We start from the raw sequence: 19,178 nt of genomic DNA, 5'->3' as shown, positions 1-19,178 counted from the left end.
CAATAGGATTGACTTCTTATCATCTCAAAGATAATTCCTTCTTGGATTTATGTTAACTAATATATGGCATGAACTAACACATGTGGATATGGGTTGTAACATGTACCTTAGCATTGATAGCGTTAGAGCTTCGATCCATTTTTTATTGCTTGCTCCGAGGACACGGTATGGTCCTTTATTTACTCCTTTGGGTGGAACCGAGAACGTTCGTTGCGGTCGTTATTTGTCTATTTGCTTGTTTTTTAGTCTCTTCGACACAGAGGGCATAGATGCCGGTGCTGCGTCGTGTACTGCGAACATCTCTCTTGCTGCATGTTGTTCCCTGTACACTACTTTTACTCTATCCTTGGTTGGAAACTTCATCATTTGATGAAGGGTTGAGGGTACTGCCCTCATACTGTGTATCCATGGCCTTCCAAGCAAGGCATTGTATCTTGGATTGTTCCGGCTACGTTGACTGGGAGGGTGATTTCCCCTTTGGTTGTCTCGCTCGCCATGTTGAATCCATTGAGGACTCGAGAGGCGGGTACGATCTGGTCGAGCAGTCTGAGCTGCTCCACCACCCTCGACTTGATTATACTGGCCGAGCTACCTGGATACATGAGCACACGTTTAATCTGAATTTTATTCAAATGAAAAGAAATTACTAGTGCGTCATTATGAGGTTGAGACAAGGTCTCATTGTCCTCTTCACTGAACATTAGGGCATTCTCTCGTATGTAACTCCGAGTTCTCCTTTCCCTGGTGTTGGATATCTTTGTCCGCTTGAAAACGAGTTCCTGTAGCACGTCGGCCCCTCGAACAATCATGTGGATGACGTGCTGTGGTTCTTCTGGTTCGTGTTTCCTATTTGCATCTCTTTCTAGGAAATGGTTCTTAGCCCGGTCACTAAGAAACTCACGAAGATGTCCTTCGTTGAACAAACGGGCTACCTTCTCCCTAAGCTACCTGCAATCCTCGATCCTATGACCGTGAGTGCCATGATACTTACGCATCAAGTTTGGGGTCTTCTGTGAAGGGTCCGATAATACGGGTTTTAGCCACCTGGCATATTTGATTTTCCCTATGGCTGATATTATGTTTGAGACATCGACGTTGAAGTTGTACTTAGATAGCCCGGGTGCCTCTACCGGCCCAGTGTGCCCATCAAACATGGCTTTACCCATGAGACCTCGAGAATTTGACCTCGATCTACCCTTCGATCGCCTCAAGGCATATTACGCATTGGTGCGTTTCTTCGATCCTCTACATATAGTTGGTATCTTTCTTTGTTTGATCTTGGCTCCCTTTTTGTAAACCTTTGCTCCTTTATAAAGAGCTTACTGGGATATACTGAGCCTGAGGGGGCTCCTAGTTGGTCGTCTTCGACCCTGATTTTCATTAGTACCTATTGTGCTCATCCGCCTAGGTCACGGTGGGATATTAGATCAAATTTTGTTTTAATTTCCTTGAAGCTACCGAGCTTCGTTCGTTCTAGCCTTAAGTGAAGTCCTGTACTGCCCAGTCGTTGGAGACTGGTGGTAATTCCATTCGCTCCATCTGAAAGAGAGATAAAAATTCCCTTAGCATCTCGTTCTCTCTCTGTTTGAGTTTGAAGGCATCGGACTTCCTGGTGGCGACCTTAATGGCACCAGCATGTACCCTCACAAAAGAATCCACCAATATGGAAAATGAGTCTATTGAATTTGGGGGCAGGATATGATACTCTTTACCTTGAAAATGGTAATTACAATTAAATTTGATTTTATGGTTCTATAAATATGCGATCTATTTTTATGCTAGTTGTTAGGCGGTAGATGTGAAGTAAAAGACTAGAAAATGAGATAATAGCTTGAAAACAGTGTAATGACCAAACCGAATGGCTGGGAGTAGGGGGCCTTGAACTTGCGTTTACCCAGCCTCGAGGTCGAGTCGGATGTGTCATGCCCCAAAACCCGAGAAGTGCGACCGACGCTCAACCGAGTAAACACGACTAAGCAAGCATGTTAGGTTTCATACTACCCAAATTCGTCTTTGAATAAAGAGAAAGTGTACACCATTAATCAAATTCTATAAACATGTCATTAATAATTTTCATTTCATTTCCATTAGCAACTTCGTTCACAATTTTGAAGATATTACAAGTTTTATACATCATTGCCAAAACATCGATATTTCTATTTTAATTCCAATACCCGACACTACCCACAACCTATCTATGGAGTCTCTAAATACAACAAAAGAATAATATGAAAATGCCGGCAACAAGGCTCTAGCTATACCTCAAATACAAAGTACATGATAAACAAATGAAACAGGACCCCGAAACGAAGTGGGGCTCACCAAGTGAGCTGAAAGGATGATGCAACACTAGCTGCGACCAACACTACCTGCTATAGAAACACCTACAACCATTTAAATATGCAACGGCCCCCGCAAAAGGGACGTTAGTGCCATCGAATAACACTAGTATGTATAACTAAACACCATCTCATTAAAAGAACAACCATACAAGGACAAGGAAATCATAAGGATTCAACAAAAGCTTTAAACAATCACTACATCATCAAATAAAAGGAATCACAAGTATAACTCAAACACTTTAAATGGTCACCACATTATCAAATAAAAGAATCATACAATTTTCACATCATTTCCCATAGCTTTTAGTTTTGGGACATTTCATACTGTTCATCATTGTCCACAATACCACCGCTATCTAGAGCGGAGTCCGATCTCGACCTGACCGCTAGGTTGCCTCATTTGAGACATACACTTCAATCACAAATACAATACCACCATGTGTGCGGCATGGCATCCGATCTCGGCCCGATCGGCTAGGCCTTACCAAGGCATTTTCCTTTTCCATCAATCATCTCATTTCAGTCTTTCTTTCACATATATCATTTCATAGGCACTTGGGGCCACAACTATCACGTCATATATTTGGCACTAGGCCACATCTCACATCATTCTCAATTTCAATGTTAGATTTGTAATTTAGGATAATATGTGCACACAAGAGCAAATAGAAATGTAAGCATAGATGAGACTTCACAAAAATAGCACAACATATGTAGCTTCAATCTCAATCATTTCAATACATGATTCATATTCCTTGCACCCTTTCAAGTTATCAAGAATAGCACATTGATCATATTGAGACACATTTTTCATGCCTATAAGGTCGCAACCCCAAATTCATGTGAAACAACAATCAATGCAACAATTCAACTTTAATCTTACCGTATTCACACAAACACCAATGGAGCTCAATTTCTAAAAGACAGGGTTTTAGCCATGCATAGCTTGTTTAAGCTTTCTTTAAGTTACTACGACGTTCCGGAAATTCTAGCAATCCCAATATATTTTGAGACATAACAAAATTGAACACAAATTAGGAAGCTATTCATGGTTTCAGCTCATTCGAGCATTTTATCAAATACTAGTTGAGCATCTTGATTTCAAATCTCTTTTACAAGGTTTTCTTCATTCCCCAACCCAATATTTACTTATTTATGTTCAACAATCTTCCCACAAATCTAATTTGTACATGCATGTATACATAATACTATTTCACCCAAGAATCATACCTCAATAACCCATCTTATATCGCAAACTCGAAATTAAAGTCTAATGTATAGAACCTTACGTCTTAGATGAAGAACATGTCATTGGGTTCTTTGATTCTTGAAGACTTGAGCAAGAGATGGGTGATTATGAAGCTAGGCTCCTTCTCTCTCTTTCTCTCTCTATATGCTCTCAACTATCTCTATAATCAGTAGAAAATGACTCCAAATGAAGCCCCAAAGACTATATATTAAAATGGGGCCGGGTTATAAAAATAGGCAAAACAAGCCTCCGAAATCTGGTCTGCAATCGCAGAATGGAACACAAAACAAGAATGTGGGCCGCAGAATGCATTGTGAAATAGGTGCCCAAAATTGGGCAACACTGGCCCAATCTGCGATAGATCTGTGATTGCAGAGTCAAAAATGCGACATATTTGCGATCGCAGATTCGACACAGGATCGCATTTTTCCAGCCTTTGGTAATTTGATCATAACTTTGTGTAGGAATGTCCAAACGACAAACCGTTTGAAGCGTTGGAAACTAGACTCAAACATCCTTTATATGATAGGTTGTTCATCATATAAAACCTTATACATATTTAGATATGCTCGTTCAAAATGTGGACTTGTGCAAACTCACTTGGAATCTTAGCCTATTATGAACTTTTCCAATTTGACTTAGGCTTAGGCCTTTCCTCGGGCCCCAAATTACTTACTATAAGACTTGTACACTTATTTACCAAATTCATTTGATGCCCACCATGTTAATAGCACATAAAATATTATAATTAGCCTACGTAGCACCATGAAATCCTAAATTACTTAGCGAAATTTTCCGAGGACTTACATTCTCCCCCCTTAGGATCATTCGTCCTCGAATGAGGAGTAGAGTCCGCCCTAAACGCTTAACAAAATATATATCTTTTTTTTTTTCTCTTTTTTTCACCTACCTCAATTCCCTAATTTTAAACTAAGTCCCAAATTTTTCAGAAATTTTGGCAGATTCTTCTTTGTAACTAGGCATATCCACCTGCCAGAGAACCACCAAGACCATCCTAACAATTCATCCACAACTTGACAAAGCACCACAATGTATATATCAACAATACTAATCTTACAATTACAAGCACTACATTATCATAATGATACTGAACATGGACTGCACATTTTTAAATCACAACACCTATAAGGTACCTTTCAAATCAAAACCAATTGTTATACAATCAAGCAAAAATATTTTCTTTCCACGACACTTTCGGCTTTCAAGGTGGACTCCTCGACTTACAAGCTTTACCATAACACATTTACGGAAACAATCCCAACCTCCAAACTTATTTAACAAGGATGACAACTAGATACCTTGCATAAGCTAATTGTGCATTAACTTCACCTTCAATAATTTCTGCCGGAATGATACAAAGAGGATCTCCAACTACCTTCTTAGACATAGACATGTGAATACACAAAATATAAGGCGAACAACTATGGGGAAACTTCATACTCCTAGTGCGGCCTAATGTGGAATACACTTATACAACCTTCATTATCAATTCACATAACATCTTCAGGGAAAAATGTTGGGAATAACCTGTTCACCCTCCAAAACTCTAAATCTCTAGGCTAACACTCACACTAAACCCTTGATGACCTTCAACAGTTACTCTGAGATATGCTATCATAAACTGACCATAAAATTACCTATCAAATATATGTGATCACACTGTGAAGCTTCCTCTTTGACTTGTTTGAACCTTCAATACCCAATGGATTTAATACAATGAGGAACAATAGAGTTCAAGATCAGGTTGGAATTATTCAGGAATCCATTAATGTGCTGAGCAGAGCATTTCATGAGGTTATATGCTAAAAGATACAAAGATTACTACTAACAATACTGACATGGTTAATCATTGTGACGACATCAATTATTAGACAAATAAGGCATAGGGGTAACTCGTACATTGGCAATAGGAACCATTAAGGAGGAATATTCAAGTACGTGAACCAGTCGTCTTCTGGAGTGTAGGGAAAATCCGTTTATCAAGAATGAGAATACTCTGGCACCTTGAAAGAGATATGGGTTTCAAAATACATGAAGTTGAATTACACTCTCAATATTAACTAACACACAGAATCTATGCCACAAGCCCATGAGGATGAAAAGAAGTTGAACACTTATGATATTATCATATTTCAAACAGCTTAACACTTCCTGATAGTTGGTCTTATATGAGAGAACTAAAGATACGACAACTTGTCGTCCAAATCAATATGCTCATGATATGTGCAAATATCTAAAGGCATCTAATCTCAACCTTTCACGAGTGAAACCACATAGCTAGGACATCCTACCATAGGGGTGAAATCATGTATTGGTTAGAGGAGTTCCAATGGTTGACATAACGCTCCTAGAGGAAAGACAATTAAAACTCCTATCCTCCTTAAGGAGGTGAAATGCCAGGGGTAGCAAAATTTCCCGCACATGACAATGACGTTGTCAATAATCCTAGAAGCCGAGTGAGCAGAAGGCCACGTAACCCATCCAATACGTCCCATTTAAGACTTTTGAAAAGGGGATGCAGTTTTGTTTGAAATCATGACAATATAAGTTTGAACTTAGGGGAAATCATTACTTTTGGAACCCATGAGACAAACCCACGTAGCCCTAGAAAATCGTTAACAATGGCGAGAAAGTACTTAAAACCATTACGATTTGGTATAAAACAAGGCCTCAAAGTTCCTACATGGATAAGTTTGAAAGAATGAGACGTCTTAATGCATTTTTTGGGGAAAGGTAACCTAGGTTATCTAGTCACAGGGACAAGCAGAGTAGATAAATGAAAAGAAAGTGAGAGAGCCTATGGAAGTAACCTTTACATTGTAACCACTAGGAAGGGTGGTAATATAAAGGGATTACGAGAAGCTACATTTCTGAAAGAAGATCTCTGCATGTAGTCATGTGATGTATAGCTCCAGAATTCAAAAATCCAATTATGTTTAGCAACTCTACTTCATAATGAAGCACTACAACACATCTCTACACAACCAGCTATTACAAGCTACATTGGGAGATGCTATAAGACTTGACTGAGAGAAAATCTTTGACATACGAATATGTTACTAGGTGTATTGCTCCTTGGTCAACCTAAAACCAAAAGGCGAGAGTTTGATTGATAAGCAGATCATTGGACTAGCACATGTGTAGATAATCCATTATCGAAAGGAAATCATTCAATCATAGCAATTGCGACATGCTATCAACCCTTGATGAACTTGAAGTGAGGTGGGAACCCAATGAGATAGTATAAAATAGTCATGGAAGGTTTAAAGATGTTCATAATGAGTTCTCCATGGATTTTGACTTGAGAAATACCCAGATGCTAATGAAAGACAGAAAATAGGAGAAACATGCATTGTGCTACGATAACCCCCAAAGGTGCGCTTGGTCTTGACAGAGAGCCTAGTAAGGGTCCTTACGAGAAAGGAAGTGTTACAATGACACATAGAAGGATATGTTCTCTCGTGGTTATCAAACAAGTGTGGGGAAGCTAGCACAATGAATCCACTAACTAAGGAACACAATTATCACATGTTGTGGAGATGTAAAGAAAAAATAAACATTTGTTATGAGCTAGACATGCTTATGCTATATTAACTCCTAACTGCAATACACGACTACGCCACGGGCAACCACGATAGTAGGAACAAAGTGAGCTACTTACTGGGGGATGTCCCAAGTGGACATGAAAGTTATACTAAGAGGGAGACACAAGATCTTCCTATGACGGGGATGTGAGGATCTCAATTTTCAGAGAGATTTTATGCAAATGGTTCCATTTTGATTGATATGCACTCATGTGATATGTGTTAAGGTATGCTCTTATGTTACTAGACAGTGAGAAGCTTTCATGATGATACTCGCAAGAGAGTAGAGTGACTGTTCAAACCATACAAGCCATATACACAAGTGAGTAAAAGAGTGACTCGAGAAGGATCGCAAAACTGGAATGTTTTACATGAAACTTGGCACCACATAGGTAAACTTTACGACGGTGCATGCATAGGTACAAGTTGCAGATGTTGTCCATTTAAATAAAATATTCTGTAAGAAATTCATCAGGTATAGTCCCTTGTTAAAAATTTAGGAAAAGCAAGTCGGAAGTATTAATCCTAGAGTCATAACTCCATTCAAGGACACAATTATAGAACTTAATTCCATAGGAATGTAAATAAGAAGATTTGTAATAGAGTGGATTCACGAATAATGCATCTCGTTCAAAAAGTCGATACATGCAATGTTTTGTTATTCAACACCTTGTTAAGACCATGTTTATGAGAATTCTTCAATATGGATGCACATATACAACGAGTAGAAATTTTAATTTGACTCACTTAATGACTTTAGTTTGGTAGGGCAATTGCTTAATCGATACCCCTCGACTCCACATCCCTAACATAGGTAGGTAACATACTAATATACTACATGATCTGGTGGTGCAGAGACATTAATAGGAATAAGGGTACTCCCTTTAGCAACAAGTTCTACCAATCCCTCCATGGCTCGATACATTATTCTAACAAACTCTTGGACAATCTCCCTCATATTCAATGGTGGGGTTATTCCCTCCTTGAGATTAAGACATAGAGTGAAAATTAGCTCCCTACCTTGAGCTCTACTGCACGATCTGGAGTATCAAAGAAGGGTGAAATTCCTAAATGTCCGAATATCCTCCAACTTATTGATGTGGTTGAGTACACACCGATAAGAAGGACTCTACTAGACACGGCTCCGAGACATCCTAGGACACATTAAAACCTTAGGCTCTAATACCAAGTTTGTCACGTCCCAAAACCTGAGGAGCGCGACCGACACTCAACCGAGTAAACCCCACTGAGAATGCCTGTTAGGTTTCATACTACACAAATTCGTCTTTGAATAAAGAGAAAATATATACCATTAATCAAATTCTATAAACATGTCATTAAAAATTTCCATTTCATTTCCATTAGCAACTTCGTTAACAATTTTGAAGATATTACAAGTTTTATACATCATTGCCAAAACATCGATATTTCTTTTTTAATTCCAATACCCGCCACTACCCACAACCTGTCTACGGAGCCTCTAAATACAATTGAAGAATAATATGAAAATGCCGACAATAAGGCTCCAGCTATACCTCAAATAAAAAGTACATGATAAACAGATGAAATGGGACCCCGAAACAAAGTGGGGCTCACCAAGTCAGTTGAAAGGATGATGCGACACTAGCTTCGACAAACACTACCTACTATAGAAACACCTACATCCATTTAAAGACATAGCGCCCCCGGCAAAAGGGATGTTAGTGCCATCGAATAGCACTAGTATGTATAACTAAACACCATCACATTAGAAAGAACAACCATACAAGGACAAGGAAATCATAAGGATTCAACAAAAGCTTTAAACAATCACTACATCATCAAATAAAAGGAATCACAAGTATAACTGAAACACTTTAAATGGTCACCACATTATCAAATAAAAGAACCATACAATTTTCACATAATTTCTCATAGCTTTTAGTTTTAGGGTATTTCATACTGTTCATCATTGTCCACAATACCACCGCTATCTAGAGCGGAGTCCGATCTCGACCCAATCGCTAGGTTACCTTATTTGAGACATACACTTCAATCACAAATACAATACCACCATGTGTGCGGCATGGCGTCCGATCTCGGCCCGATCGGCTAGGCCTTACCAAGGCATTTCCCTTTTCCATCAATCATCTCATTTCAATCTTTGTTTCACATATATCATTTCATAGGCACTTGGGGCCACAACTATCACATCATATAATTGGCACTAGGCCACATCTCACGTCATTCCCAATTTCAATGTTAGATTTGTAATTTAGGATAATATGTGCACACAAGAGCAAATAGAAATGTAAGCATAGATGAGACTTCACATAGATAGCACAACATATGCAGCTTCAATCTCAATTTAAGGTCAAAGCATTTCAATACATGATTCATATTCCTTGCACCTTTCAAGTTATAAAGAATAACACATTGATCATATTGAGACACATCTTTCACGCCTATAAGGTCGCAACCCTAAATTCATGTGAAAGAACAATCAATGAAACAATTCAACTTTAATCTTACTGTATTCACACAAACACTGATGGAGCTCAATTTCTAAAAGGCGGTGTTTTAGCCATACATACCTTATTTAAGTTTTCCTTAAGTTACTACGACGTTCCGGAAATTCTAGCAATCCCAATCTACTTTGAGACATAACAAAATTGAACACAAATTAGGAAGGTATTTATGGTTTCAGTTCATTTGAACATTTTATCAAATACTAGTTGAGCATCTTGATTTCAAATCTCTTTTACAAGGTTTCCTTTATTCCCCAACCCAATCTTTACTTATTTATGTTCAACAATCTTCCAACAAATCTAATTTGTACATGCATGTATATAATACTATTACACCCAAAAATTATACCTCAATAACCCATCTTATATCGCAAACTCGAAATTAAAGTCTAATGTATAGAACCTTACCTCTTAGATGAAGAACATGCGATTGGGTTCTTTGATTCTTGAAGACTTGAGCAAGAGATGGGTGATTATGAAGCTAGGCTCCTTCTCTCTCTTTCTCTCTCTATATTCTCTCAACTCTCTCTATAATCAGTAGAAAATGACCCCAAATGAAGCCCTAAAGACTATATATTAAAATGGGGTCGGGTTATAAAAATAGGAAAAATAAGCCTTCGAAATCGGGTCTACGATGGCAGAATGGACCGCAAAACAAGAATGTGGGCCGCAGAATGCATCACGAAATAGGTGCCCAAAAATAGGCAACACTGGCCCAATCTGCGACAGATATGCGATCGCAGAGTCAAAAATGCGACATATTTGCGATCACAGATTCGACACAGGATCGCATTTTTGAGCCTTTGGTAATTTGATCATAACTTTGTGTAGGAATGTCCAAATGCCAAACGGTTTGAAGCGTTGTAAACTACACTCGAAGACCTTTCATATGATAGGTTTTTCATCACATAAAACCTTATACAATTTAGATATGCTCGTTCAAAGTGTGGACTTGTGCAAACTCACTTGGAATCTTAGCCTATTATGAACCTTTCCAATTTGACTTAGGCTTAGGCCTTTCCTTGCGTCCCAAATTACTTACCATAAGACTTGTACACTTATTTACCAAATTAAATTGATGCCCACCATGTTAATAGTACATATAATATTATAATTAGCCTATGTGGCACCACGAAATCCTAAATTACTTAGCGAAATTTTTCGGGGCCTTAAATGATGCCTTGCCAAAGGCAGTCGATAGAGGATTAAAAGTTAAGATAAATTTGATGGCGGCTATTTATGACCAATAATGAGCAATAAATTATGAACAACAAATAGAATACAGTGAATATAAGCAATAAATGTAAATAATGGAATCAAGAGAATTTGTTAAGTTAGAAAGCAATGAGAATGTTCTTGTATATTCAATATTGTGTATCAACCCCTTTTCCAAAATAATAAGGGTCCCCTGTATATATGAAGGAAAAATTCCAATATGACACGTGTAATTATTACATAAAGTAGCTGGTACATCCACTCAATCAGCCTGGTGCAGGATGTCGCTGTTTGCACGGGCGTTGCCGGAAATACTGCTCCTAGGGAATTTTTTGCTTACCTACGATAAACACCGGTTTATTCTTCCCTAAAAACGAGCACAAAGAGTCCTCGAAGACTCCGAACCCTGAGCTATTCTCTGGGCCCCTCGAGGTGAAATTATGCAATGCCGCGTCGATCGCAAAATTGATTTTCCTGATTTTAGCCGTGTACAAATAGTTCCAGCATTTCTTAGAGTAAAACAAAGAGAAATGTCCTCAAGATCTTGATCCTCCGATGCTTCCATCGAAACAAATGGTTGTGCCCTGCCATATGACAGATGTAATAGACATGGCTTCTAAAGGTCGCATCCACATAATCCTCAAAATCATCGAATTAATAATAGTGGTTGCCTGTCCTTTGGTCTGATCCAACCGCACATGTTAGGCTTCTATAAATACTCATTTCTTTGCCCCTTTCTCTCTACTGCATCATCAGACTTCCAACAGAGTTTTTCTTTCCTCTTACCCTTCTCCCGTATCCTTTCTTGAAACGTGATTTTTTGTTTCTTCTTTGTAACCCTTTGGTAAAAATGGCAAACACTTCCACCTCTATTCCTCAGGAAGATATGTCTTCCTCTTCCATGCTTTCCTATGAGGGTAAAGCAATAGCGTATCCTAGCACTGGAGAATGCATCCCAGAGGCCTTCGAGACGACCTCTGATTTTAAGGTCGAGAAACCTTCTTCGAAGCTGGGGCGATGCGAACCTGCATCTCGATACGTCAGTTTAATAACAAACATCTAAAGGGTAAATATTGACTGTCGCTAGGGAAATGCGGTGTTAGTGGAGGTTCCTTCTCGGGGGGAGGATTTTACGACGTACAAGGCCGACTTCCTCAGTGTGTACACTTATCCATTTACCCTCAGCCTAGCGGTGCCATCCATGCCTTCGATAGACCCGTGATCCTCGACTTCTGCAAATGATATCAAGTGACTCTTGGCCAACTTCATCCGTCATTCTGGCATATCGTTTATATGACCAGGTATTATGAGAATATGATTGAGGGGATGCCCTTCACCCTTGACCATTTGATCAGAATGTACAGTCCCCAACTCTTTCGCAGGGACTTGGTTAAGCTCCATTGCTGGGCTTCGAAGGCCCTCTTTGGTTGCACTGACGAGGTTAGGCACGGGGGGTGGATGAGCCATTTCGTCCAACTTAGGACTTTGGATTTGATCCCCGCAGAGAGGATGTCATTCCCCGAAAGATAGAACATGAATCATAAGTAGGCATACTTAATTAATTGCCCATTTCTCCCATTCAAATACACTTCATCATGAACTGATTTTCTCCACTGATATAGCTATCGCGGCGTACCCTAATGCGGTAAGGAATCTTTCAAGATGGGTAGCTAAACTATAATCAATTGTCCCATATGTCGAGCACGTGTGGTGCAATTTATCCGAGGCTCGATGAGAAGCCAAGGATCACGGTAGAGCTTCATTTTCTGCTATAGTTTCAGTTTTACAAAAGTTGCTGCTAATTGCAGTCTCATTCCCCGTGCTTGTTTTTGTATCTAGGCAGGTCTAGGGGAGGCCTTATTGATGATAGAAACTCTGCCTGGTGAAGCAGGTGCTTCAGTACCCGACGAAGAGAGGAAACAAACGAGGGGGATCAATGACTTATCCTCCGAAATCCAATAAAACCAGAGTGGAAGATACTAAGGATGATTCAAAGGCCTTAATTCTAGAGGCATCGGGGAGTCCCTAATCTAGATGCGAAAGGAAAGATGATCCTTTGACAGCACCCGAAGGGGGAGAGGATTTGAGTGTCTCTCATACTGTTGTATCAACGACTTCCGAATTGTAGCTTGGTTCCATTGTTGCCCCGCCTTGGGTTGAAGAGGCATGTGAGGGTGTATCAGGTGCTATTGCTGAGCTGATCGATGGCCAAAATTTTGCTCGAGCCGAGGTGCGCTTGGCAGGTGAACTAGGGGAGCCCAATTCCGAAGCTCTTTCGAAGCAAGGGGCAACCCCGATTGACCCAGTTGAGGTCGTTAAAGTGAGTGATTCTCCTTGTGAATAGACATTTCCTCTATGGGAAAACCCTAATATAGAGTCTCTCAGTGTGAGGACGCCCATTGCTGATAAAGATATGTTCGAAAAGACTTCTACTGTGCTTGAGAATAAACCTGAGCCTGATATTTCGCTTATTTTTTATGAGATCAACAGGCTATGCGAGCAGCTAATCTATTTATACATTCAGCTTGGCGCCCCAACCTTTGCCCTTCTATCCTTATTTCTTTCATGGTTCCAGGCCAAGTTGCTTTATGACCAAACGTTCACAAATTTTAAAACCAAGTTGACTCGTCGTGAGGGCGAACATAAGAAGCTTAACTCAGAAGCCGATGAGCTCAAGGCTCTTTCTACCAAGAGGGAGGAAGAACTCCATGGCCTTCGGGATTTATTAGAGGCGGCGTCTCGGGAAAAGACTCATCTTACTAAAAAGGTTACATAGCTCATGTTTATTTTTTGTCTGTATATCTGACTGACCTCCGTATTTTAATATCTTTTGGTCAATTTTTGCAGTTTAAGGAGAAGGGAGTCCTTACGGGGAAGGAGCTCTGATCTAGGGACTCCGAAATTCTCGAGCTTAAGTGGCATCTGAGTGAGGTAATCTCTGAGAAGGATGCATTCCGAGTTCGGGGTTGATACTCGATATCATACCTCCCGAGTTCGATGGCCCATTTGGCCAATCTGCCCAATAGTTCGGGCTTATGCAATATGCTTCGGAGAGGATATGTTGTTAAAACACAAATATGATGGCATTGAAAATAAGGTTTCAATTTTTATGATGCGCTTATTAATGTAAGAGCTAGTTTTTCTAAGTGCGGATACCTGGTTTTGGCATCTTCCAGGGTCCGACTTACATAATAAACAAGGAATTGTGTACTTTGCTCTTCTCGAACAAGTACACCACTTACCTCTATCTCGGATACGGCCAGGTATAAATACACTGTCTCATCCTATTTTGGGTGTGGAGCAAAGGCGGGCTTGTCAGGTATTTCTCAAATCGTCTAAGGCGCGTTGGAATTCCGGAGTCTATTCAAAGTTGTTTTTCTTTTTGAGCGAGGAGAAGAAATGGTGACTCCTGTCCGACGACCTTGATATGAACCGGCCCAAGGCTGCTATATGCCCGGTCCACCACTGTACAACCTTTACATTATTTACCACCGTAATTTCTTCGATGGCTTTGATTTTATCGGGGTTGATCTTGATTCCTCTATTTGATACAATGAAACCTAAGAATTTGCCCGATCCTACCCCGAAGGCACACTTTTCGGGATTGAGTTTCGTGTTGTAACTTCTGAGGATGTCGAATGTTTCCTGCAAATGAATCAAATGGTCCTCTGTGCACAGGGACTTAACTAGCTTCTTGTCAATATAAACTTCCATGGACTTGCCTATTTGATGTTTGAACATCTTATTAACTAGGCATTGGTACATGGCCCCTGGATTTTTTATCCCGGAGAGCATTACATTGTAACAGTACGATATTAGTGATGAATGAAGTCTTTTCTCTATACTCGGTGTTCATCTAAATTTGATTATACCCCGAATAGGCATCAAGAAAAGTAAGGGTTTTATGGACGGTCGTGGCATTGATCAAACGATCGATGTTGGGTAGTGGGAACGAGTCTCGAGGTTGTCACGACCCAAACCGATGGGCCGCGACGGGCACCCGGTACCTTACTCAACCGAGTACGAACGTAACATATCTTTCTTATTACATCATCAAATACACCTGTCATACGGGCCTAATAAGCCAACATAATCATTTATAAACTCAAAACATAGGCCGATAAGGTTCTACAATCTTTCAAGTACACGACATATGTCTACAAGCCTCTAAGAGTACATAAATGTCATAAAGGTCGGGATAGAGTCTCGCCAAATCAAGCAATACACGTCTAAATCATACTAACCAAACAAGAAACTCCGAAGCAAATGGAGCACACCAACATCTTCCGTTAAGCTGATAGCCTACTTGGAGGGCTCTCGACCTGTCAATCGGGACCTGCGGGCATGAAACACAGCGTTCACAGGCAAAAGGGATGTCAATACGAAAAATGTACCGAGTATGTAAGTCACATAAATAAGTACATATCAGACATGAAAGAAATATGGAGTACATGACTCAAACTGAAAGTCTGAATAAGTTTTTAAATCATGAAATAATTAGGGTATCATGCATATGCGTATGAATGTCAAGTCGTGCATAGGTACATGTTTCATAACATCATCAGCCTCTGAGGGCATCCCATTATATCATCTTGGCCACTTTGGGCAAAATCAACAATGTATACCAACTGATCAGGTGGTGGTGCATATATAACGCCATAACCTTTCCCATATCCCATATATATATATATATATATATACACACACATATATATGCGCATATAATGCCGTCTGGTCATGGGTCAATGTACATGAATGCAATGCATGAGAAATACGTCAATAAAATCTCTTGGAACGTCATAAGACCATTTTGCCTTTGAGTAATATCATAAAGTAATCTCTTTTCAACTTTCGTATATTTTTGAGACCCATGAACATATGATAAAATATTATGACACATGGAAATTCAAGAATATAGATATCTCTAATACTTGTATGAATAGAGTAATTTATGGAATTTGTTCATTTGAACGTTTTGTTAGTATCGTATAGATCATACCAATAGAAAGAAGGGATAACCTTAACATACCTGGAGTAGGGAAAACTCTGTATAATATTCCATTGGAGAACCTTTGTTGATTGAACTTAGAACTCAAAAGAAATCGAATTTCTGCCTTTTGAATCTTGTATGAAATTGTGCTATGATTTATTGAAATGTTTGGACGAAATGGTTTCTGTCTTTGGTTATAAACCAAAACAGAAGGTTGATTGATCCTTCACGAGGAATAAATTTCCAATCTTTCAAAGTATGAATTGAAATCCGTCTTGCTTTCTTATTTAAACCAGAACGTTACTTTCTTCACACCAAAATAATGTATGAGTGTTATATGTATATCTTCCATAAAGTGAATGGAAGGAAAGTGATAACCCTTTATATTTCCTTGGTTTTAATTGTTGCCACCACCACTTCTTTCTCAAAGACCAATTTTGGATGCGTGGATTCATGCCACTTATCTAAAATATATAAGAGTCATAATATATAGTGGCAAAAGCTACCACGTTTTTGTGGGGGGAAGATTAATCTTATCCAAATATATGCCCAATTAATTAGGTAATGTTCCGTTATCCGGTAATTAATTAATTACCCATAAAATTGAGAGTTATTCCTACTTACTAAAAATATTACTCATTTTTCACATACCTTATACACCTTACTATCATGGTCATGTAGTACCTTGTATGACACTAGTCCCTAAATACAGGGTATTTTAGCTCGGGCGGTATTTTACCCCAAAATGCCAAACTTGGACAAAATTTATTTTCTTTAACTTGCTCCCCCTTCACCTTCATGAATTTGTTAATCACTTGTGACATAGCATAATACTTATAATCCCTAAATAATCTTTTCCTTGAACTGATGTCAATTACCTTACGACAAATTCAACGTAAAATACTATAGGGTGCAACATTGTCATAACTTATTACTGCAAAGTGTAACATCACCGTAATGTAATACTGCTGGGTGCAACACTGTCATAACTTAATACTGCAAAGCGTAACATTACCATAATGTAATACTACTGTATGAAATACTGTCGTAACTTAATACTGCAGAGTGTGGCATCATCATAATATAATACTGCGGGACGTAATACCGTCATAATATATTACTGCAGAGGGTAACACCATCGTAATATATTATTGCAGAGCATAACATCATCGTAATATAATATCGCAAGACGTAATATTGACGTAATATTGTGGGGCATAACACTTTGGACACGCCCTATTTAGATCTTTATAATCTACACACATTCTTAGTTTATTCCCCTTTTGGGAACCACCACCACATCGGCCAACCATTCGGGATTTTTTACTTCCCTAATTGATCCTATCTTGAGGAGCTTTGTTACCTCGTTTTTGATGAATGCCTTCTTTACTCAAACTGGGGTCTCCTTTTTTGCTTCATCGATTTATACCTACGGTCGACGCTTACTCGATGGGTAGTTTTCTCTAGTGGGATCCCTGTCATGTCTAAATGGGACCAAGTAAAGCAATCGATGTTACTAATAAGGAATTCAATGAGTTTTCTCCTGAGTTCAGGAGTTAACCCCATCCCCTGGTATACCTTCCGATCTGGGGGATGCTCGACCAATACGGCTTGCTCCAGTTCTTCAACGGTCGACTTTGTTCCATCTGATTCTTCGGGGCAAAGGTTATGGGAGTGAGGAAATCCTCTTCATCATCCTCGGGGGTTTGTTGGCTTTCCAACTCTTCTGAGTTGGAGTGTGCAGAATTTGGTACCTCTTCATGGACCGCAAACATGTCTTTCGCTGCATGTTGCTCCCCATACACCGTCTTTATTCCGTCCTTTGTTGGAAACTTCATAATATGATGTAGGGTCGATGGTACCGCCCTCATGTTATGTATCCATGGCCTACCAAGTAAGGCATTTTACCTCATGTCACCTTTAATGACGTGGAACCTGGTATCTTCAATTGCGTCAGATATGTTAATCGGGAGGGTGATTTCTCCTTCTATTGCTTCGCCGGCCATATTGAAGCCGCTCAGGATTTGGGAGGTAGGTATGACCTGGTCGAGTAATCCGAGCTGTTTTACCACTGCCGATCTAACTACGTTGGCCGAGCTACCTGAATCCACAAGTACACGTTTAATTTGGGTATTATTTAAGAGAAACGAGATTACCAACGCATTGTTGTATAGATGAGAAAGAGTCTCGAAATCTTCATCGTTGAATGTGAGGATGTCCTCAGGCGCCCGACCCTGGGTTCGCACTTTCGGTTCTACAGAAACCTTTATCCACTTTATCCCGGGCCCCTAGGGAATGTCGGTTCCCCCGATACTCATATGAACGATGTGCTGAGGTTTCCCACTTTGCTTCCCCTGTTTGCTTCTCTTTCTCCCCGGGTAAGGTTTTTTCGAGTGTCCAGTTTATTTTCTTAGCGTATACTCCAGTTGGTAAGGGAACTTTTGCCAATGCGTTGAGTGTTGAGACCATATTGACGGGGATCGGTTATGGTGCGACCTCAGGGTTTGTGGTGGTACACCATTACCTGGAACAACTGCACTATATTCTTTATGGTCTTTGAGGCCATTGTTGTCATGTACGTTTACCTATATAGACATTTTGACCTGAAATTAAAGATCCTGGACAAGAAAAAGTGTGAAAGGTAACTTGCATTATGGAGTGAAAAAACAAGAAAATAATCACTATTATTTTTAGCCCCACGGTGGGCGCCAAACTATTTACCTTGAAAATGGTAATAACAATTAAATTTGATTTTGTGGTTCTAAAAATATGTTATCAATTTTTATGCTAGTTGTTAGGCGGTAGATGTTAAGTAAAAGACTAGAAAATTAGATAATAGCTTGAAAATAGTGTAATGACCAAACCGAATGGCTGGGAGTGGGGGCATCGAGCTAGCGTTTACCGGGCCTCAAGGTCGAGCTGGATGCCTCGTTAAAGGCAGTCGATAGAGAATTAACTGTTATGATAAATTTGATGGTGGCTCTTTATGACCAATAATGAGCAATAAATAGAATACAATGAATATAAGCAATAAATGTAATTAATTGAATCAAGAGAATTTGTTAAGCTAGGAAGCAGAGAGAGTGTTCTTGTATATTCAATATTGTGTATCAGCCCCTTTTCCAAATTGACAAGGGTCTCCTTTATATATGAGGGGAAAATCCCAATATGACATATGTGTAATTATTACATAAAATAGCCGGTACAACCACTCAATCAGCCTGGTGCAGGCTGTCACTGTTTGCGCAGGCGTTGTCGGAAAATACTGCT

This window comes from Nicotiana tabacum, chromosome 3 (genome assembly GCF_000715075.1).
Source record: "Nicotiana tabacum cultivar K326 chromosome 3, ASM71507v2, whole genome shotgun sequence".
Classification (NCBI taxonomy): Eukaryota; Viridiplantae; Streptophyta; class Magnoliopsida; order Solanales; family Solanaceae; genus Nicotiana; species Nicotiana tabacum.
Note: the sequence above shows the minus strand (reverse complement) of the source record.